We start from the raw sequence: 21,637 nt of genomic DNA on the forward strand, positions 1-21,637 counted from the left end.
GGGGCGAATGGGGCTTATAGCACGTTTTCAGGGGCCCGATTTTTCAGTCGACTGCCAGGCGGGCCAGGGCTATATTTAGGGTTGCTGTGAAAGAGCGAATACGGAGGGTCCAGTTGCATGTGGGGCTGCATAAAGGCTCCCCTGGGGAGTTCAGTTGTACCCAAAGCCTTCCTTTGGGGGGCACTTTTGGATGGGCGAATTAGGCTTTTAACAGTTTTTCTGGGGCTCGAGTTTTCAGTCTTCTGCCATGGTGGATAGGGGTATATTTAGGGTTGCTCGTAAACAGTGAACAAGGAGGGTCCAGTTGCATGTGGGGCTGCGTAAAGGCTCCCCTGGGGAGTTCAGATGTACCCAAAGCCTTCCTTTGGGGGCACTTTTGGATGGGCGAATGGGGCTCGTAACACATTTTCTGTGGCCCGAGCTTTCAGTCGACTGCCAGGCGTGCTAGGGCTATATTTAGGCTTGCGGTGAAAGAGTGAACCCGGAGGGTCCAGTTGCATGTGGGGCTGCATAAAGGCTCCCCTGGGGAGTTCACTTGTACCCAAAGCCTTCCTTTGGGGGCACTTCTGGATGGGTGAATGGGGCTTGAAACGCATTTTCTGGAGCCCGAGTTTTCAGTCTTCTGCCATGGTGGCTAGGGGTATATTTAGGGTTGCTTGTAAACAGCGAACACGGGGGGTCCAGTTGCGTATGGGCCTGCATAAAGTCTCCCCTGGGGAGTTCAGTTGTACCCAAAGCCTTCCTTTGGGGGCACTTTTGGATGGTCGAATGGGGCTTGTAGCACGTTTTCTGGGGCCCGATTTTTCAGTCGTCTACCATGCGGGCCAGGGTTATATTTAGGGTTGCTGTGAAAGAGCGAATACGGAGGGTCCAGTTGCATGTGGGGCTGCATAAAGGCTCCCCTGGGGAGTTCACTTGTACCCAAAGCCTTCCTTTGGGGGCACTTTTGGATGGGCGAATTAGGCTTTTAACAGTTTTTCTGGGGCTCGAGTTTCAGTCTTCTGCCATGGTGGCTAGGGGTATATTTAGGGTTGCTCGTAAACAGTGAACAAGGAGGGTCCAGTTGCATGTGGGGCTGCGTAAAGGCTCCCCTGGGGAGTTCAGATGTACCCAAAGCCTTCCTTTGGGGGCACTTTTGGATGGGCGAATGGGGCTCGTAACACATTTTCTGTGGCCCGAGCTTTCAGTCGACTGCCAGGCATGCTAGGTCTATATTTAGGCTTGCGGTGAAAGAATGAACCCGGAGGGTCCAGTTGCATGTGGGGCTGCATAAAGGCTCCCCTGGGGAGTTCACTTGTACCCAAAGCCTTCCTTTGGGGGCACTTCTGGATGGGTGAATGGGGCTTGAAACGCATTTTCTGGAGCCCGAGTTTTCAGTCTTCTGCCATGGTGGCTAGGGGTATATTTAGGGTTGCTTGTAAACAGCGAACACGGGGGGTCCAGTTGCGTATGGGCCTGCATAAAGTCTCCCCTGGGGAGTTCAGTTGTACCCAAAGCCTTCCTTTGGGGGCACTTTTGGATGGTCGAATGGGGCTTGTAGCACGTTTTCTGGGGCCCGATTTTTCAGTCGTCTACCATGCGGGCCAGGGTTATATTTAGGGTTGCTGTGAAAGAGCGAATACGGAGGGTCCAGTTGCATGTGGGGCTGCGTAAAGGCTCCCCTGGGGAGTTCACTTGTACCCAAAGCCTTCCTTTGGGGGCACTTCTGGATGGCGAAAGGGGCTTGAAACGCTTTTTCTGTGGCCCGAGTTTTCAGTATTCTGCCATGCTGGCTAGGGTTATATTTAGGTTTGTGCTAAAGAGCGAACACGGAGGGTCCAGTTGCATGTGGGGCTGCGTAAAGGCTCCCCTGGGGAGTTCAGATGTACCCAAAGCCTTCCTTTGGGGGCACTTTTGGATGGGCGAATGGGGCTCGTAACACATTTTCTGTGGCCCGAGCTTTCAGTCGACTGCCAGGCGGGCCAGGGCTATATTTAGGGTTGCTGTGAAAGAGTGAACCCGGAGGGTCCAGTTGCATGTGGGGCTGCATAAAGGCTCCCCTGGGGAGTTCACTTGTACCCAAAGCCTTCCTTTGGGGGCACTTCTGGATGGGTGAATGGGGCTTGAAACGCTTTTTCTGTGGCCCGAGTTTTCAGTTTTCTGCCATGCTGGCTAGTGTTATATTTAGGGTTGCTTGTAAACAGCAAACACGGGGGGTCCAGTTGCGTATGGGCCTGCATAAAGGCTCCCCTGGGGAGTTCAGATGTACCCAAAGCCTTCCTTTGGGGGCACTTTTGGATGGTCGAATGGGGCTTGTAGCACGTTTTCTGGGGCCCGATTTTTCAGTCGTCTGCAAGGCGGGCCAGGGTTATATTTAGGGTTGCTGTGAAAGAGCGAACACGGAGGGTCCAGTTGCATGTGGGGCTGCATAAAGGCTCCCCTGGGGAGTTCACTTGTACCCAAAGACTTCCTTTGGGGGCACTTCTGGATGGGCGAAAGGGGCTTGAAACGCATTTTCTGGAGCCCGAGTTTTCAGTCTTCTGCCATGCTGGCTAGGGTTATATTTAGGGTTGCTGTAAAGAGCGAACACGGAGGGTCCAGTTGCATGTGGGGCTGCGTAAAGGCTCCCCTGGGGAGTTCACTTGTACCCAAAGCCTTCCTCTGGGGGCACTTTTGGATGGGTGAATTAGGCTTTTAATGCATTTTCTGGGGCTCGAGTTTTCAGTCGACTGCCAGGCGGGCCAGGGCTATATTTAGGGTTGCTGTGAAAGAGCGAATACGGAGGGTCCAGTTGCATGTGGGGCTGCGTTAAGGCTCCCCTGGGGAGTTCAGTTGTACCCAAAGCCTTCCTCTGGGGGCACTTTTGGATGGTCGAATGGGGCTTATAGCACGTTTTCAGGGGCCCGATTTTTCAGTCGACTGCCAGGCGGGCCAGGGCTATATTTAGGGTTGCTGTGAAAGAGCGAATACGGAGGGTCCAGTTGCATGTGGGGCTGCATAAAGGCTCCCCTGGGGAGTTCACTTGTACCCAAAGCCTTCCTTTGGGGGCACTTTTGGATGGGCGAATTAGGCTTTTAACAGTTTTTCTGGGGCTCGAGTTTTCAGTCTTCTGCCATGGTGGCTAGGGGTATATTTAGGGTTGCTCGTAAACAGTGAACAAGGAGGGTCCAGTTGCATGTGGGGCTGCGTAAAGGCTCCCCTGGGGAGTTCAGATGTACCCAAAGCCTTCCTTTGGGGGCACTTTTGGATGGGCGAATGGGGCTCGTAACACATTTTCTGTGGCCCGAGCTTTCAGTCGACTGCCAGGCGTGCTAGGGCTATATTTAGGCTTGCGGTGAAAGAGTGAACCCGGAGGGTCCAGTTGCATGTGGGGCTGCATAAAGGCTCCCCTGGGGAGTTCACTTGTACCCAAAGCCTTCCTTTGGGGGCACTTCTGGATGGGTGAATGGGGCTTGAAACGCATTTTCTGGAGCCCGAGTTTTCAGTCTTCTGCCATGGTGGCTAGGGGTATATTTAGGGTTGCTTGTAAACAGCGAACACGGGGGGTCCAGTTGCGTATGGGCCTGCATAAAGTCTCCCCTGGGGAGTTCAGTTGTACCCAAAGCCTTCCTTTGGGGGCACTTTTGGATGGTCGAATGGGGCTTGTAGCACGTTTTCTGGGGCCCGATTTTTCAGTCGTCTACCATGCGGGCCAGGGTTATATTTAGGGTTGCTGTGAAAGAGCGAATACGGAGGGTCCAGTTGCATGTGGGGCTGCGTAAAGGCTCCCCTGGGGAGTTCACTTGTACCCAAAGCCTTCCTTTGGGGGCACTTCTGGATGGCGAAAGGGGCTTGAAACGCTTTTTCTGTGGCCCGAGTTTTCAGTCTTCTGCCATGCTGGCTAGGGTTATATTTAGGTTTGCTGTAAAGAGCGAACACGGAGGGTCCAGTTGCATGTGGGGCTGCGTAAAGGCTCCCCTGGGGAGTTCAGATGTACCCAAAGCCTTCCTTTGGGGGCACTTTTGGATGGGCGAATGGGGCTCGTAACACATTTTCTGTGGCCCGAGCTTTCAGTCGACTGCCAGGCGTGCTAGGGCTATATTTAGGTTTGCGGTGAAAGAGTGAACCCGGAGGGTCCAGTTGCATGTGGGGCTGCATAAAGGCTCCCCTGGGGAGTTCAGTTGTACCCAAAGCCTTCCTCTGGGGGGCAATTTTGGATGGGCGAATTAGGCTTTAAACGCATTTTCTGGGGCCCGAGTTTTCAGTCGACTGCCAGGCGGGCCAGGGCTATATTTAGAGTTGCTGTGAAAGAGCAAATACGGAGGGTCCAGTTGCATGTGGGGCTGCGTTAAGGCTCCCCTGGGGAGTCCAGTTGTACCCAAAGCCTTCCTTTGGGGGCACTTAGGGATGGTCCAAGGGGAATCGCAATGCGTTTTCTGAGGCCCGCTTTTTCAGTCTTCTCACATTGCGCCGAGGGCTATATTTAGGCTTGCGGTGAAAGAGTGAACCCGGAGGGTCCAGTTGCATGTGGGGCTGCATAAAGGCTCCCCTGGGGAGTTCACTTGTACCCAAAGCCTTCCTTTGGGGGCACTTCTGGATGGATGAATGGGGCTTGAAACGCATTTTCTGGAGCCCGAGTTTTCAGTCTTCTGCCATGGTGGCTAGGGGTATATTTAGGGTTGCTCGTAAACAGTGAACAAGGAGGGTCCAGTTGCATGTGGGGCTGCGTAAAGGCTCCCCTGGGGAGTTCAGTTGTACCCAAAGCCTTCCTTTGGGGGCACTTTTGGATGGGCGAATGGGGCTCGTAACACATTTTCTGTGGCCCGAGCTTTCAGTCGACTGCCAGGCGGGCCAGGGCTATATTTAGGGTTGCTGTGAAAGAGTGAACCCGGAGGGTCCAGTTGCATGTGGGGCTGCATAAAGGCTCCCCTGGGGAGTTCACTTGTACCCAAAGCCTTCCTTTGGGGGCACTTCTGGATGGGTGAATGGGGCTTGAAACGCTTTTTCTGTGGCCCGAGTTTTCAGTTTTCTGCCATGCTGGCTAGTGTTATATTTAGGGTTGCTTGTAAACAGCAAACACGGGGGGTCCAGTTGCGTATGGGCCTGCATAAAGGCTCCCCTGGGGAGTTCAGATGTACCCAAAGCCTTCCTTTGGGGGCACTTTTGGATGGTCGAATGGGGCTTGTAGCACGTTTTCTGGGGCCCGATTTTTCAGTCGTCTGCCATGCGGGCCAGGGTTATATTTAGGGTTGCTGTGAAAGAGCGAACACGGAGGGTCCAGTTGCATGTGGGGCTGCATAAAGGCTCCCCTGGGGAGTTCACTTGTACCCAAAGCCTTCCTTTGGGGGCACTTCTGGATGGGTGAATGGGGCTTGAAACGCTTTTTCTGTGGCCCGAGTTTTCAGTCTTCTGCCATGCTGGCTAGGGTTATATTTAGGGTTGCTGTAAAGAGCGAACACGGAGGGTCCAGTTGCATGTGGGGCTGCGTAAAGGCTCCCCTGGGGAGTTCACTTGTACCCAAAGCCTTCCTCTGGGGGCACTTTTGGATGGGTGAATTAGGCTTTTAATGCATTTTCTGGGGCCCGAGTTTTCAGTCGACTGCCAGGCGGGCCAGGGCTATATTTAGGGTTGCTGTGAAAGAGCGAATACGGAGGGTCCAGTTGCATGTGGGGCTGCGTTAAGGCTCCCCTGGGGAGTTCAGTTGTACCCAAAGCCTTCCTCTGGGGGCACTTTTGGATGGTCGAATGGGGCTTATAGCACGTTTTCTGGGGCCCGATTTTTCAGTCGACTGCCAGGCGGGCCAGGGCTATATTTAGGGTTGCTGTGAAAGAGCGAATACGGAGGGTCCAGTTGCATGTGGGGCTACATAAAGGCTCCCCTGGGGAGTTCACTTGTACCCAAAGCCTTCCTTTGGGGGCACTTTTGGATGGGCGAATTAGGCTTTTAACAGTTTTTCTGGGGCTCGAGTTTTCAGTCTTCTGCCATGGTGGCTAGGGGTATATTTAGGGTTGCTCGTAAACAGTGAACAAGGAGGGTCCAGTTGCATGTGGGGCTGCGTAAAGGCTCCCCTGGGGAGTTCAGATGTACCCAAAGCCTTCCTTTGGGGGCACTTTTGGATGGGCGAATGGGGCTCGTAACACATTTTCTGTGGCCCGAGCTTTCAGTCGACTGCCAGGCGTGCTAGGGCTATATTTAGGCTTGCGGTGAAAGAGTGAACCCGGAGGGTCCAGTTGCATGTGGGGCTGCATAAAGGCTCCCCTGGGGAGTTCACTTGTACCCAAAGCCTTCCTTTGGGGGCACTTCTGGATGGGTGAATGGGGCTTGAAACGCATTTTCTGGAGCCCGAGTTTTCAGTCTTCTGCCATGGTGGCTAGGGGTATATTTAGGGTTGCTTGTAAACAGCGAACACGGGGGGTCCAGTTGCGTATGGGCCTGCATAAAGTCTCCCCTGGGGAGTTCAGTTGTACCCAAAGCCTTCCTTTGGGGGCACTTTTGGATGGTCGAATGGGGCTTGTAGCACGTTTTCTGGGGCCCGATTTTTCAGTCGTCTACCATGCGGGCCAGGGTTATATTTAGGGTTGCTGTGAAAGAGCGAATACGGAGGGTCCAGTTGCATGTGGGGCTGCGTAAAGGCTCCCCTGGGGAGTTCACTTGTACCCAAAGCCTTCCTTTGGGGGCACTTCTGGATGGCGAAAGGGGCTTGAAACGCTTTTTCTGTGGCCCGAGTTTTCAGTCTTCTGCCATGCTGGCTAGGGTTATATTTAGGTTTGCTGTAAAGAGCGAACACGGAGGGTCCAGTTGCATGTGGGGCTGCGTAAAGGCTCCCCTGGGGAGTTCAGATGTACCCAAAGCCTTCCTTTGGGGGCACTTTTGGATGGGCGAATGGGGCTCGTAACACATTTTCTGTGGCCCGAGCTTTCAGTCGACTGCCAGGCGTGCTAGGGCTATATTTAGGCTTGCGGTGAAAGAGTGAACCCGGAGGGTCCAGTTGCATGTGGGGCTGCATAAAGGCTCCCCTGGGGAGTTCAGTTGTACCCAAAGCCTTCCTCTGGGGGGCAATTTTGGATGGGCGAATTAGGCTTTAAACGCATTTTCTGGGGCCCGAGTTTTCAGTCGACTGCCAGGCGGGCCAGGGCTATATTTAGGGTTGCTGTGAAAGAGCAAATACGGAGGGTCCAGTTGCATGTGGGGCTGCGTTAAGGCTCCCCTGGGGAGTTCAGTTGTACCCAAAGCCTTCCTTTGGGGGCACTTAGGGATGGTCCAAGGGGAATCGCAATGCGTTTTCTGAGGCCCGCTTTTTCAGTCTTCTCCCATTGCGCCGAGGGCTATATTTAGGCTTGCGGTGAAAGAGTGAACCCGGAGGGTCCAGTTGCATGTGGGGCTGCATAAAGGCTCCCCTGGGGAGTTCACTTGTACCCAAAGCCTTCCTTTGGGGGCACTTCTGGATGGATGAATGGGGCTTGAAACGCATTTTCTGGAGCCCGAGTTTTCAGTCTTCTGCCATGGTGGCTAGGGGTATATTTAGGGTTGCTCGTAAACAGTGAACAAGGAGGGTCCAGTTGCATGTGGGGCTGCGTAAAGGCTCCCCTGGGGAGTTCAGTTGTACCCAAAGCCTTCCTTTGGGGGCACTTTTGGATGGGCGAATGGGGTTTGTAGCACGTTTTCTGGGGCCCGATTTTTCAGTCGTCTGCAAGGCGGGCCAGGGTTATATTTAGGGTTGCTGTGAAAGAGCGAATACGGAGGGTCCAGTTGCATGTGGGGCTGCATAAAGGCTCCCCTGGGGAGTTCACTTGTACCCAAAGCCTTCCTTTGGGGGCACTTCTGGATGGGCGAAAGGGGCTTGAAACGCTTTTTCTGTGGCCCGAGTTTTCAGTCTTCTGCCATGCTGGCTAGGGGTATATTTAGTGTTGCTGTAAAGAGCGAACACGGAGGGTCCAGTTGCATGTGGGGCTGAGTAAAGGCTCCCCTGGGGAGTTCAGATGTACCCAAAGCCTTCCTTTGGGGGCACTTTTGGATGGGCGAATTAGGCTTTTAACGCATTTTCTGGGGCCCGAGTTTTCAGTCGACTGCCAGGCGGGCCAGGGCTATATTTAGGGTTGCTGTGAAAGAGCGAATACGGAGGGTCCAGTTGCATGTGGGGCTGCGTTAAGGCTCCCCTGGGGAGTCCAGTTGTACCCAAAGCCTTCCTTTGGGACCACTTTTGGATGGTCCAAGGGGAATCGCAATGCGTTTTCTGAGGCCCGCTTTTTCAGTCTTCTCCCATTGCGTCGAGGGCTATATTTAGGCTTGCGGTGAAAGAGCGAACACAGAGGGTCCAGTTGCATGTGGGGCTGCGTAAAGGCTCCCCTGGGGAGTTCAGATGTACCCAAAGCCTTCCTTTGGGGGCACTTTTGGATGGGCGAATGGGGCTCGTAACACATTTTCTGGAGCCCGAGTTTTCAGTCTTCTGCCATGCTGGCTAGGGGTATATTTAGGGTTGCTCGTAAACAGTGAACAAGGAGGGTCCAGTTGCATGTGGGGCTGCATAAAGGCTCCCCTGCGGAGTTCACTTGTACCCAAAGCCTTCCTTTGGGGGCACTTTTGGATGGGCGAATGGGGCTCGTAACACATTTTCTGTGGCCCGAGCTTTCAGTCGACTGCCAGGCGTGCTAGGGCTATATTTAGGCTTGCGGTGAAAGAGTGAACCCGGAGGGTCCAGTTGCATGTGGGGCTGCATAAAGGCTCCCCTGGGGAGTTCACTTGTACCCAAAGCCTTCCTTTGGGGGCACTTCTGGATGGGTGAATGGGCCTTGAAACGCATTTTCTGGAGCCCGAGTTTTCAGTCTTCTGCCATGGTGGCTAGGGTTATATTTAGGGTTGCTCGTAAACAGTGAACAAGGAGGGTCCAGTTGCATGTGGGGCTGCGTAAAGGCTCCCCTGGGGAGTTCGGATGTACCCAAAGCCTTCCTTTGGGGGCACTTTTGGATGGGCGAATGGGGCTCGTAACACATTTTCTGTGGCCCGAGTTTTCAGTCGACTGCCAGGCGTGCTAGGGCTATATTTCGGCTTGCGATGAAAGAGTGAACCCGGAGGGTCCAGTTGCATGTGGGGCTGCATAAAGGCTCCCCTGGGGAGTTCAGTTGGACCCAAAGCCTTCCTTTGGGGGCACTTCTGGATGGGTGAATGGGGCTTGAAACGCATTTTCTGGAGCCCGAGTTTTCAGTCTTCTGCCATGGTGGCTAGGGGTATATTTAGGGTTGCTGTAAAGAGCGAACACGAAGGGTCCAGTTGCATGTCGGGCTTCAAAAAGGCTCCCCTGGGGAGTTCAGTTGCACCCAAAGCCTTCCTATGGCGGCACTTTTGGATGGGTGAAAGGGACTCAGAACGCCTGCTCTGGGGCATGAGTTTTCAGTCGTCTGCCATGCGGACTAATTTTATATTTAGGGTTCCGGTGAAAGAGCAAATACGGAGGGTACTGCTGTATGTGGGGTTGCGTAAAGGCTCGCCTGGGGAGTTCAGATGTACCCAAAGACTTTCTCTGGGGGCACTTTTGGATGGGCGAAAGGGGCTCGGAACGCGTTTTCTGGGGCATTAATTTTCAGTCGTCTGCCATGCTGGCCAGGGTTAGATTTAGGGTTCCTGTGAAAGAGCGAAAACGGAGGGTACAGTTGCATGTGGGGCTGCATAAAGGCTCCCCTGGGGAGTTCACTTGTACCCAAAGCCTTCTTTTCGGCACACTTTTGGATGGGCGAAAGGGACTTGTAACGTGTTTTCTGGGCCCGATTTTTCAGTTCGTCTCCCATGCCGGCTAGGGATATGTTTAGGGTTCTTCTGAAAGAGTGAACCCAGAGTGTTCAGTTGCATGTGGGGCTGAGTAAAGTCTCCCCTGGGGAGTTCACTTGTACCCAAAGCCTTCCTCTGGGGGCACTTTAGGATGGGCGAAAGGGGCTCGGAACGCGTTTTCTGGGTCCCGAGTTTTCAGTCGCCTCCAAAGCCGGCTAGGGCTATATATTTAGGGGTGCTCAGAAACAGCGAACCCGGAGGGTCCAGTTGCATGTCGGGCTTCAAAAAGGCTCCCCTGGGGAGTTCACTTGTACCCAAAGCCTTCCTATGGCGGCACTTTTGGATGGGTGAAAGGGACTCAGAACGCCTGTTCTGGGGCATGAGTTTTCAGTCGTCTGCCATGCGGACTAGTTTTATATTTAGGGTTCTGGTGAAAGAGCAAATACGGAGGGTACTGCTGTATGTGGGATTGCGTAAAGGCTCGCCTGGGGAGTTCACTTGTACCCAAAGCCTTCCTTTGGGGACACTTTTGGATGGGCGAAAGGGACTTGTAGCGCCTTTTCTGGGCCCGATTTTTCAGTCGTCTCCCATGCCGGTTAGGGCTAAATTTAGGGTTGTTCGGAAAGAGCGAACCAGGAGGGTCCAGTTGCATGTGGGGCTGCGTAAAGGCTCCCCTGGGGAGTTCACTTGTACCCAAAGCCTTCCTTTGAGGGCACTTTTGGATGGGCGAAAGGGGCTTGTAACGCGTTTTCTGAGGCCCGAGTTTTCAGTCTTTTTTTAAGCCAGATACGGCTATGTTTAGGGCTGCGGTGAAAGACTGAACCCGAAGGGTCCAGTTGAATGTGGGACTGCGTAAAGGCTCCCCTGGGGTGATCAATTGTACCCAAAGCCTCCCATTGGGGGCACTTTTGGATGGTCCAACGGGACTCGCAATGCGTTTTCTGAGACCCGCTTTTTCAGTCTTCTCCCATTGCGCCGAGGGCTATTTTTAGGCTTGCTGTGAAAGAGCGAATACGGAGGGTCCAGTTGCATGTGGGCCTGCATAAAGGCTCCCCTGCGGAGTTCAGTTGTACCCAAAGTCTTCCTTTGGGGGCACTTTTGGATGGGCGAATGGGTCTTGTAACGCGTTTTCTGGGGCCCGATTTTTCAATCTTCTCTAAAGCCGGCTAGGGATATATTTAGGGTTGCTGTGAAAGAGTGAACCTAGAGGGTCCAGTTGCATGTGGGCCTGCATAAAGGCTCCCCTGCGGAGTTCACTTGTACCCAAAGCCTTCCTTTGGGGGCATTTTTGGATGGTCCAAAGGGACTCGCAATGCGTTTTCTGAGGCCCGATTTTTCAGTCTTCTCCCTTTGCGGCTAGGGCTATACTTAGGCTTGCGGTGAAAGAGTGAACCCGGAGGGTCCAGTTGCATGTGGTTCTGCAAAATGGCTCCCCTGGTGAGTTCAGTTGTACCCAAAGACTTCCTTTGGGGGCACTTTTGGATGGGCGAAAGGGGCTTGTAACCCATTTTCTGGCGCCTCCAAAGCCGGCTAGGGCTATATATTTAGGGGTGCTCTGTTGCCGACGGAAGGAAGACCCAGCACATCAATATGAGTGAACAGTGAACTTCAACTTTAATGGATAGCTCAGTCGTCTTTTATCTAGTTTGAACATAATCAACTCATACCTATTGCAGAAACTAAGCTCAGGATTGGTTAACACTTCCCGGGCTTTTCAGTCTGGTCCTCCTTCTTTTGGCTACCTGTCCCACCTTAGGGACTTTCCCGATGGCCCAAGGGCATCGTGTCCTTGAGCCTGATTGGCTCTCAGCCAGCTGCATACGTGCCAAGGCTCATGTGAGTTGAGTACGGTGCTTCACCAGCCCATTGTCTCCCAACTGCTCAACATTCACATGTCCTGCCTCACTTAACGATTCCTCCACAATTCCCCCGTTTTTATTTTGCAGCAACTATAATCAATATAACTATAAGTAGAAAACGAAGTTCCTCTTTGACGAAGAAAAAACCATCCACCCATGTTCCCAAAAAGAGATTTAAACCAACCTTCAAACCAACTATCTTGTACTACAATTTTTTGCGTATGATCCCTTAACCATTTCAAACATAATCAACTCATCAACGAAAGGATCAGACGCAGAAGCGAGGAATAGGCAAAATGAACTTTGTCCGGTTTGATTTGATATTGGTTTGAGGATCGATTTTGACTTTTCTTCAATGGCTGGTTTAACACATCGACTAGGAACCCAGGTTGGCCCTGTAGGGGAAGAGATACACACATAACCTCGCCCCATATAAATCACATCAGCAGGCCCCAGCCATTGTCCCGTTTTCGTATCTCGGTACAGTACTCTCATAATACATTTATTATCATTTTCAGACTTAATGTAATGACGTGTCGCGGGTGGTTCCTCATCATCCCCATGCTATGAACCCCTAAACCCTGCTTAGCAGCGTCATTGTAATCACAGGTGTTATTTGTATTTTTGTACCGGTATGGCCTTTTCCAGGTTCCTGTAGCAGGAATCATCTGATATCCAAGGCTATGTTCACATTTGTAGCCACCTTTCAGGTTGATACATATTTGACTACAGATACCAGGGTTTTGACATTTATCAAAATCTCCACAGTTTCTCTTGTCTACAAACTCAAACCCAGCTGGACAGTCACATTCATTTATGTTGCATTCCTTCAGGGGCTCATCACCCCAGTCCTTGCAGTCTCTCTGCTGGTTACACACTTTATTGATATCTGTGCATTCTCCACTTCTGCACTTGAATTTGCCAGGTCCAGAGCACTGAATAACATCGTTACAGTTTGCTTCATCAGTGCCATCCAGACAGTCTCTCACACCACTGCACTGCCTACTCCTATGAACACAGTTCCCATCTTCACATCTGAACTGGTCTGGCCTGCAAGTCTGAGAAGGGCAGTTAATTTCATCACTTCCATCCTTGCAATCAGGATCTTTGTCATAGTCTTTTTCACCTGAGCCGCACTGCACCTCACTCACATAACACTTCACCAGAGGTGCAGGCTGGCGGCCACACTGCTCCAAAGATACATCCAAGTGGTCGGAGCAGTCACCTTGACCATTGCAGACAAAGCTTTTGGAAATACATTGCCCACTACTGCATGTAAATTCTGCTGCACTACAAGTCACAATGCCGCAATTCTCTTCATCTTCTGCACTGTCACAGTCCTTTTCACCATCACATTTCCAGGACACTGGTGCCCGCCGCCCCACACCTGTGTCACTTATACTACTGCTATTACCCGTGCCGTCAGTGTCAGTGGCATCCTCCTGGTACCGTTTCTGTCTTTGCCGCCCCTTACTCTCCCCCTTTTCTTTTTGCCACTGACCATTCACCACAAATGGATGAGACACATGATTACTAGTTAGGAAAGAGCGTGTAACATCTGCTATACAGCTGCAGGCGATCTGCTGGTTTTGGTAATACTCTAGCTGCCTCTCTGCCAGGTCCATGCACTGCAGCAGGTTCTCAATGAAGTGCTGGAGCCTGGCTTTTCCCTGCAATTCTTTTTCTGTCTCCTCCTCGAACTTGCTGAGGCGCTGCTTTAAGGCCGTGATCATGTCCACTGCCATGTCCACCTGCCTGCTGAGCTTCGCCCTGACACGCGCGCCGCAGTCGAACCGTCCGCGCTCCCCACGGCGCGGGCGGCGGAACGGCAGCACCGGGCCGCCCACGGGCAGCGGCTCCGGCCACGGGAAGCCGCCCCGCTCCGCGCTGTCCTGCTGCATCCTCCGCCTCGGCGGGGCGGGCTTGGGAAACTTCGGGCACAGGGACCGGGACCGGCCCTGTGGCCGCCCGCGGCCGCGCTGCCCCGGCCGGTGCTGGGGCTGGGAGCGGAGCGGCCACGGGAGGCGTTTGCGACTCTTGCCGCTGTTCCGGCCGTTTCCCAGCATGTTGCGTCGACATGCCGCTTCCTTGTGATTGTTCGACTGACAATTTGAGCACCATACTGCCCCAGCTTTGCAGTGTCGTCTCACGTGTCCAAAAGCACCACAACGATAACATTGGCAGCGGTGTGGTAATTGGTTACTAGGGGGTGGTACTGGACCACCGGCGGTTTGCAAAGGAGCAAGAGCTGCAAGGACCTGACTCTGTGTAGACTGAACATGCTCTTTCACAGCCTGTGCCTGTTCTCGCATGCTGTCACCTAATTGCTTTACTGCCTCTACTAACATAGCCTGTGGGCCTACTGGTACCTGAGCCATTCTTTCCAACCCTTCCTCGATTGTCCAAGTTCCCGGTAACGTAGCTAATATACTACGAGTTGAAGGGTTGCAGTTTTGAATTGCACACTGCTTTAGAATAGTGCCCTTTAGATAATCAGGTACCCCAGCCGCTTGTATTGCGTTTGCTACTCGATCAATAAACAACCCAAATGGTTCCTCCCTTCCTTGCTTGATGCCCATATAGGATGGTATCCCCCCTGGCTCTCTAATTTGGTCCAAGGCTCTTCGAGCCAATCTCATTGATTCTTTAGCTTTGTCTGGACCCAGCAACGCTTGTGTCTCTAATCTATAATATGGTCCGAGTCCCATCAATTCCTCCAACGTGACACCATACAACGGATCTCCAGGTGCCCTTATCACAGCTACTGCCTCTTGACAAACACTTTGCCAATGCGCATTAAAAAGAAGCTGTTGATGTTGTGTTAGGATCAGCTTCATTATACCACGTATGTCCCCGGGGAGCAATATATTAGTTCCCCAAATATAATCTAACATTTGAATCATTTACGGTAGATCGCAATTGAGTTAATAGTTTCCAGTCTAAATTTGTCATATAGTATACTACCGGAAAAGCTTGTGTTAACTGTGCTGCCGTTTCATAATTCCCTTCACGCAGTGCCTCATTTGCCATCGCTCCTTTCCAAGGCCAATAGGGCCTGGGTCAAAAGGCACGTTCAGGTCAACAGGGGGCGTAACAGCAAAGGCCTTCGATGGCTGCAGACCTTCTCTTCCCTGCGCCCCTGTTGTGAAGGGATTTATATTTGATAGAAATGAGTTAGCACTGGTCCTTTCACTTGCTCCTTTCTCACTTTCTATTGGAGCAGTTGGAGCTGTTGGTAGTGAGAGAAAAGTTCTAACGGAAGGTGGCAACGGGCAATCTGTTCCTTCCATATTTATTTGCTGTGGATTAACATTATTAACCCTTCTTGGTGGTCCTGACCACTCTGTTGCAGCAGCGGCAACTCTTTGTTCATCTTTATGTGTGGCTAATGCATTAGCCACTACTCTCCATGGCCTCATCAAATCTCCCAGTAAACTTAACATCATTCCTAACATCATCAAACAATTTATTTCCAAATTTACGCCACTCTGTTTGTTCAAAAAACTGTATCAGGACTTGTAAAACAACCCTTAGCTATCCCATATACTAATAACCTTGGCAATCTTTTTCTACAATCTGTATCTAAAATGCTCCGCTTTTCTAAAAAGCATTTGAGCAAATAATACGCCGCTTATCTTTTCATACCTTTATATACGTCGGTTGCAGCCTTTGCAAAGACCTCGGCGGCGCTTTTCCGGCGGGACCCTAAATAGGCTCATCCCGGGTGCGGGGACTCCCTTTCACCTTCCGAGCTGCAGATCTCGGCGACGCACGACCGGCGGGATCCACTCCCGGGTGCGGGGGACTCGACGTCCTTTTCACCTTCCCGGCGCGGGTGCAGGGATTCTTGTCCTTTTCACCTCCTGGGCTGCGTTGCAGGACCGGCTTCTCCTTTATTCCGTCCAACCGTGGCCCTGGATCACTGCCAGCAGTGTCCAAATCCTGTTCAGACTTGTCCCTGCTCGGGCGCCAATTTGTTGCCGACGGAAGGAAGACCCAGCACATCAATATGAGTGAACAGTGAACTTCAACTTTAATGGATAGCTCAGTCGTCTTTTATCTAGTTTGAACATAATCAACTCATACCTATTGCAGAAACTAAGCTCAGGATTGGTTAACACTTCCCGGGCTTTTCAGTCTGGTCCTCCTTCTTTTGGCTACCTGTCCCACCTTAGGGACTTTCCCGATGGCCCAAGGGCATCGTGTCCTTGAGCCTGATTGGCTCTCAGCCAGCTGCATACGTGCCAAGGCTCATGTGAGTTGAGTACGGTGCTTCACCAGCCCATTGTCTCCCAACTGCTCAACATTCACATGTCCTGCCTCACTTAACGATTCCTCCACAGTGCTCAGAAACAGCGAACCCGGAGGGTCCAGTTGCATGTCGGGCTTCAAAAAGGCTCCCCTGGGGAGTTCACTTGTACCCAAAGCCTTCCTATGGCGGCACTTTTGGATGGGTGAAAGGGACTCAGAACGCCTGTTCTGGGGCATGAGTTTTCAGTCGTCTGCCATGCGGACTAGTTTTATATTTAGGGTTCCGGTGAAAGAGCAAATACGGAGGGTACTGCTGTATGTGGGGTTGCGTAAAGGCTTGCCTGGGGAGTTCACTTGTACCCAAAGCCTTCCTTTGGGGGCACTTTTGGATGGGCGAAAGGGACTTGTAGCGCCTTTTCTGGGCCCGATTTTTCAGTCGTCTCCCATGCCGGTTAGGGCTAAATTTAGGGTTGTTCGGAAAGAGCGAACCAGGAGGGTCCAGTTGCATGTGGGGCTGCGTAAAGGCTCCCCTGGGGAGTTCACTTGTACCCAAAGCCTTCCTTTGAGGGCACTTTTGGATGGGCGAAAGGGGCTTGTAACGCGTTTTCTGAGGCCCGAGTTTTCAGTCCTCTCCGATGCTGGCTAGGGCTATATTTAGGCTTGCTGTGCAAGAGTGAATAAGCAGGATCCAGTTGCATGTGGGGCTGCGTAAAGGCTCCCCTAGGGAGTTCCCTGTTACCCAAAGCCTTTTTTGGGGGGCACTTTTGGATGGTCCAAAAGGACTCGCAATGCGTTTTCTAAGGCCTTCTTTTTCAGTCTTCTCCCTTTTCCGGCCAGGGATATATTTAGTGTTGCGGTGAAAGACTGAACCCGAAGGGTCCAGTTGCATGTGGGGCTGCGTAAAGGCTCCCCTGGGGAGTTCAGTTGTACCCAAAGCCTTCCTCTGGGGGCGCTTTTGGATGGTCTATAGGGACTCGCATGCTTTTCTGGGGCCCGCTTTTTCAGTCTTTTTTTAAGCCAGATACGGCTATGTTTAGGGCTGCGGTGAAAGAGTGAACCTGGAGGGTCCAGTTGCATGTGGGGCTGTGTAAAGGCTCCCCTGGGGAGTTCAGATGTACCCAAAGCCTTCCTTTGGGGGCACTTTTGGATGGGCGAAAGGGGCTCGGAATCCATTTTCTGGGGCTCGAATTTTCAGTCATCTCCAATGCTGGCTAGGGCTATATTTACGTTTGCTCGAAAACAGCGAACCCAGAGGGTCCAGTTGCGCGTGGGGCTGCGTAAAGGTTCTCCTGGGGAGTTCACTTGTACCCAAAGCCTTCCTCTGGTGGCACTTTTGGATGGTCCAAAGGGACTCGCAATGCGTTTTCTAAGGCCTTATTTTACAGTCTTCTCCCTTTTCCGGCCAGGGATATATTTAGTGTTGCAGTGAAAGACTGAACCCGAAGGGTCCAGTTGAATGTGGGACTGCGTAAAGGCTCCCCTGGGGTGATCAATTGTACCCAAAGCCTCCCATTGGGGGCACTTTTGGATGGTCCAACGGGACTCGCAATGCGTTTTCTGAGACCCGCTTTTTCAGTCTTCTCCCATTGCGCCGAGGGCTATTTTTAGGCTTGCTGTGAAAGAGCGAATACGGAGGGTCCAGTTGCATGTGGGCCTGCATAAAGGCTCCCCTGCGGAGTTCAGTTGTACCCAAAGTCTTCCTTTGGGGGCACTTTTGGATGGGCGAATGGGTCTTGTAACGCGTTTTCTGGGGCCCGATTTTTCAATCTTCTCTAAAGCCAGCTAGGGATATATTTAGGGTTGCTGTGAAAGAGTGAACCTAGAGGGTCCAGTTGCATGTGGGCCTGCATAAAGGCTCCCCTGCGGAGTTCACTTGTACCCAAAGCCTTCCTTTGGGGGCATTTTTGGATGGTCCAAAGGGACTCGCAATGCGTTTTCTGAGGCCCGATTTTTCAGTCTTCTCCCTTTGCGGCTAGGGCTATACTTAGGCTTGCGGTGAAAGAGTGAACCCGGAGGGTCCAGTTGCATGTGGTTCTGCAAAATGGCTCCCCTGGTGAGTTCAGTTGTACCCAAAGACTTCCTTTGGGGGCACTTTTGGATGGGCGAAAGGGGCTTGTAACCCATTTTCTGGGGCCCCTTTTTTCAGTCATCTTCCATGCGGGCCAGGGTGTATATTTAGGGTTGCTGTGAAAGAGCGAATACGGAGGGTCCAGTTGCATGTGGGGCTGCCTAAAGGCTCCCCTGGGGAGTTCACTTGCACCCAAAGCCTTCCTCTGGGGGCCCTTTTGGATGGGCGAAAGGAGCTCGGAACGCCTTTTCTGGCACATCAGTTTACAGTCGTCTGCCATGCGGGTCAGGGCTATATTTACGGTTGCTGTGCAAGAGCGAAAACGGAGGGTCCAGCTGCATTTGGGGCTGCGTAAAGGCTCCCCTGGGGAGTTCAGATGTACCCAAAGACTTTCTCTGGGGGCACTTTTGGATGGGCGAAAGGGGCTCGGAACGCGTTTTCTGGGGCATTAATTTTCAGTCGTCTGCCATGCTGGCCAGGGTTAGATTTAGGGTTCCTGTGAAAGAGCGAAAACGGAGGGTACAGTTGCATGTGGGGCTGCATAAAGGCTCCCCTGGGGAGTTCACTTGTACCCAAAGCCTTCTTTTCGGCACACTTTTGGATGGGCGAAAGGGACTTGTAACGTGTTTTCTGGGCCCGATTTTTCAGTTCGTCTCCCATGCCGGCTAGGGATATGTTTAGGGTTCTTCTGAAAGAGCGAACCCGGAGTGTTCAGTTGCATGTGGGGCTGCGTAAAGTCTCCCCTGGGGAGTTCACTTGTACCCAAAGCCTTCCTCTGGGGGCACTTTAGGATGGGCGAAAGGGGCTCGGAACGCGTTTTCTGGGTCCCGAGTTTTCAGTCGCCTCCAAAGCCGGCTAGGGCTATATATTTAGGGGTGCTCAGAAACAGCGAACCCGGAGGGTCCAGTTGCATGTCGGGCTTCAAAAAGGCTCCCCTGGGGAGTTCACTTGTACCCAAAGCCTTCCTATGGCGGCACTTTTGGATGGGTGAAAGGGACTCAGAACGCCTGTTCTGGGGCATGAGTTTTCAGTCGTCTGCCATGCGGACTAGTTTTATATTTAGGGTTCCGGTGAAAGAGCAAATACGGAGGGTACTGCTGTATGTGGGGTTGCGTAAAGGCTCGCCTGGGGAGTTCACTTGTACCCAAAGCCTTCCTTTGGGGGCAATATTGGATGGGCGAAAGGGACTTGTAGCGCCTTTTCTGGGCCCAATTTTTCAGTCGTCTCCCATGCCGGTTAGGGCTAAATTTAGGGTTGTTCGGAAAGAGCGAACCAGGAGGGTCCAGTTGCATGTGGGGCTGCGTAAAGGCTCCCCTGGGGAGTTCACTTGTACCCAAAGCCTTCATTTGAGGGCACTTTTGGATGGGCAAAAGGGGCTTGTAACGCGTTTTCTGAGGCCTGAGTTTTCAGTCCTCTCCGATGCTGGCTAGGGCTATATTTAGGCTTGCTGTGCAAGAGTGAATAAGCAGGATCCAGTTGCATGTGGGGCTGCATAAAGGCTCCCCTGGGGAGTTCACTTGTACCCAAAGCCTTCCTTTGGGGGCACTTCTGGATGGGCGAAAGGGACTTGTAACGCGTTTTCTGGGCCCGATTTTTAAGTCGTCTCCCATGCCGGCTAGGGCTATAATTAGGGTTGCTCGGAAAGAGCGAATAGGGAGGGTCCAGTTGCATGTGGGGCTGCGTAATGGCTCCCCTAGGGAGTTTAGATGTACCCGAAAGCCTTCCTTTAGGGGCACTTTTGGATGGGCGAAAGGGGCTCGGAACGCATTTTCTTGGTCCCGATTTTTCAGTCGTCTCCCATACAGGGTAGGGCTATATTTAGGGTTGCGGTGAAAGAGTGAACCCGGAGGGTCCAGTTGCATGTGGGGCTGCGTAACAGCTCCCCTGGGGAGTTCCGTTGTACCCAAAGCCCATCTTACATGCAGATCAGCTCCCCAGGGGAGCCTTTATGCAGCCCCACATGCAACTGGACCCTCCGTATTCATGCTTTCCGAGCAAGCCTAAACATAGCTCTAGCTGGCATCGGAGATGACTGAAAAATCGGGCCTAAGAGAACGCGTTCTGAGCCTCTTTGGACCATCTTCCCCCAAAGGGAAGGTTTTGGGTACAAGTGAACTCCCCAGGGGAGCCTTCACACAGCCCCACATGCAACTGAACCCTCTGTGTTCGCTCTTTCTGAGCAACCCGAAACATGCCCCTACCTGGAATCTGAGACGAATTAAAAACAAGGCCTCAGAAAACGCATTGAAAGACCCTTTTGCCTAACCAAAAGTCCCCGCAAAGGAAGGCTCTGGGTACAACTCAACTCCCCTGGGGAGCCTTTATGCAGCCCCACATGAAACTGGACCCTTTCTGTTTCCTCTTTCCGAACTACCCGAAACATATCCCTACCCGGCATGGGAGAGGAATTCAAAATATGGCCCGAGAAAATGCGTTCAAAGCCCCTTTCGCCCATCCAAAAGTGCGCCCTTAGAAAGGCTTTGGGTACAGTTAAGCTCCTCAGGGGAGCCTTCACACAGCCCCACATGCAACTGGACCCTCTGTCTTCGCTCTTTCTGAGCAACCCCAATAATATCCTTCCCCGGATTCAGAGAGGAATTCAAAAGAAGGCCCCAGAAAATGCGTTCAAAGCCCCTTTCGCCCATCCAAAAGTGCCCCCAAAGGAAGGCTTTGGGTACAACTGAACTCCCCAGGGGAGCCTACACGAAGCCCCACATGCAACTGGACCCTCTGTGTTCGTGTTCGATCTTTCCGAGCAATCCAAATCATAGCCCTAGTCGGTATGGGAGAGGAATTGAAAATACGGCCCCAGAAAACGCATTCAAAGACCCTTTCGCCCATCCAATAGTGCCCCCAAAGGAAGGCTTTTGGTACAACTGAACTCCCCAGGGGACCTTCACACAGCCTGAAAAATTGGGTCCCAGAAAACGCGTTCATTTAAGGATATGGTGAGTGGGTTAAGGTAATGTTTCGGGTTCTGGTTAGGTTTAGATTAGGGTGAGAGTATTAGGGTTAGGTTTAGGGATAGGGTTAGAGAATTAGGTTTAGTGTAAGGGTAAGTTTTAGGTTTAGTGTAACTTTTTTTTAGCGTAAGGTTAAGGGTTAAGTTTTGGATAAGAGTAAGGGTTAGAGTTAGGGTAAGTGTTAAAGGGTTAGAGGAAGGGGAAGAGGAAGGGGAATGGAAAGGGGAAGGGGAAGGAGAAGGGTAACGGGAACGGGAATAGGAACGGGAAGGGTTAATGTACTGGCCGTCCCGGTGCCGGGGTTCAGTCCCATGCGGATGGGAGGCTTGCCGTCCCGAGCTCCCGGGTGCCTCCATCTGGAGGCGAGGAAGCAGACCGTCCCGAGCCCCTTGGTTCCGGTCTCAGGAGACAATAGTGCTAGCCGCACCGGGGTCCAGAGCCGACCTCGGGTGTCTCGGAGACGGCTATCCAATGGCACAGGTATCTGGCCACATACGGCGCGGTGCTTGCCGTGCGTTGAACAAGGTTGTTGCTGTCGAGACGTTTGGGGACCGGCTGTTCCGAAATCTGTGGACTGTGTCGAGCGGCATGCCGGCAGACTGTCCCGTGTCCCGGGTGTCCGGCCTCGATCAGCACGTTGGCCGGCCGTGCCGTGAAGCGGGAGGCTGGTGTCCGCTGCTATTGGGACTCGCCGTTCCCATTCTATCCCGTGCAGATCGGCGAACGACCATCCTACGCTCCCGGTTATATCCGTTCGGAGGCGCGGGAGCCAAACG

The 21,637-nt window shown here is 52.5% G+C and overlaps 1 long non-coding RNA gene across 1 annotated transcript; it reads right to left on the minus strand.

Moving 5' to 3' along the window:
• Positions 1-15,225: 15,225 nt before the first annotated feature.
• LOC137842617 (uncharacterized) lies at positions 15,226-15,917 on the minus strand. The gene is made up of 2 exons (XR_011089124.1): positions 15,532-15,917; positions 15,226-15,501 (listed from the first exon to the last, which is right to left on the minus strand). It is a non-coding gene; the product is annotated as an uncharacterized lncRNA (long non-coding RNA).
• Between the last annotated feature and the right edge of the window lie 5,720 nt (positions 15,918-21,637).

Source organism: Anas acuta, chromosome 20 (genome assembly GCF_963932015.1).
Source record: "Anas acuta chromosome 20, bAnaAcu1.1, whole genome shotgun sequence".
NCBI lineage: Eukaryota > Metazoa > Chordata > Aves > Anseriformes > Anatidae > Anas > Anas acuta.